Here is a 1,346-nt window from a genome sequence, read left to right on the forward strand (position 1 = left end):
CTCCGCTTTCGTATAATGCACACCACCACCGGATACAGAGCAGCAGTGCACAAAAACACCATTGTCGAAAACAGCAGTAAGGCCCAGAGCAAAACAATGTTCGACCAGGCAACTGCGCGAAGAGTTTTGCGATCCTCCAGGCGCCAGTGTTTGATAGCGTGATACCCAGTGTCCTCCTCCAACACGTTGCAGGTGAAGTTCCCCTTGTCAGATTGTAATATATCCACAGCGATCCGTCGTTGAAACGTGTCGTCGTTGTTTGGGAGAATGTCAAAGACCTTGAGACCGTCGTCCGTACTGAGAACTCGGCCGTTCTCATCAGCGTCATAGCAGGTGTGTTTGTGGAGAAACCCGATGCCATACAAATCAATGTGAGAATAGGTCGCGCGTCTTCCGTGCAAACACGTACACGTCAGGACGATTGCCCTTTCTCTCAGTTCCGTTGGCTGTATCCAACAACCTAGTCACCATCCGATACACTCGTCGCGCAAATAGCCGTTGGTGTATTCCGTTAACACGGTCACACCGTTCCATTTGTCCGCGATGGGTTTCGCCGCTTCGGTCGCAGCTGACCACCTCAGCGTGACATAATCAAAAGACATTAATCGTCACCATCGTAAGCGTACTTATCCACCCGCGGACAAACCGCAGCCTCTCCTCGGAGGGGTTCGTTTCCCCATAACATCCGTGTAACCACTGTAGAACATGTACATCCCCATCGGACGCCGAGTGTCCATCCGAGTCATCACGACATCTAGGTTACGCCAAACCATTGCTGCTTGCTGAGTCGACTCTGCGTGCCCTTATCCAAGTATTCAGTAGTTAAGTGTTGTCTAGCCCAGTTTGTTGTGGGGGTTTTCCGTGGGTTGTCGGTGTCAAAACGGTCAAAGGGTTTACCGTCCAGTAGACCTATTGCTGTAAACTTATGCACACCCGGCAAGCCGAGGTCTGCGGACAGCGCTGTATAAATGTAGATCAGCGAATGAGTTGCCGAATTCACCGTCAGCATACGCGTGACAAAGTACAAAAACACATACCACGCGTCCATCGTAAGAGCTACCTCAATTATGTGCGGTGTGGAAATGCAAGTGATCACAAACTCTCCCAGTGTTCGGGCAAATAAACTCGCCAACGTTTCCGCCGTCTCACAACAAAGCTCGCTGTCCGACCGACAAATCCCACCCCGGCTGCCCTGTTCCACATACACCGCATATACCCCAGCTAAGACCTAGCCATCCCCACGTGTGTGTCGGTCTTTGCGAGAAACGAACGCTGTAACTGAGAGGTCTCTCACTTATAGTTGTGCAATGTGTGTGATTTTATGTACAAGTACAGCACGGTAAACG

At 50.9% G+C, this 1,346-nt stretch overlaps 1 pseudogene; it reads right to left on the bottom strand.

Annotated features, from left to right (window-relative positions):
• Nucleotides 1-464: 464 nt before the first annotated feature.
• On the bottom strand, nt 465-1,048 carry LOC109200941 (H-2 class I histocompatibility antigen, L-D alpha chain-like; annotated as a pseudogene).
• Nucleotides 1,049-1,346: the final 298 nt, after the last annotated feature.

This window comes from Oreochromis niloticus, unplaced genomic scaffold (genome assembly GCF_001858045.2).
Source record: "Oreochromis niloticus isolate F11D_XX unplaced genomic scaffold, O_niloticus_UMD_NMBU tig00002563_pilon, whole genome shotgun sequence".
In the NCBI taxonomy this organism is placed as follows: domain Eukaryota; kingdom Metazoa; phylum Chordata; class Actinopteri; order Cichliformes; family Cichlidae; genus Oreochromis; species Oreochromis niloticus.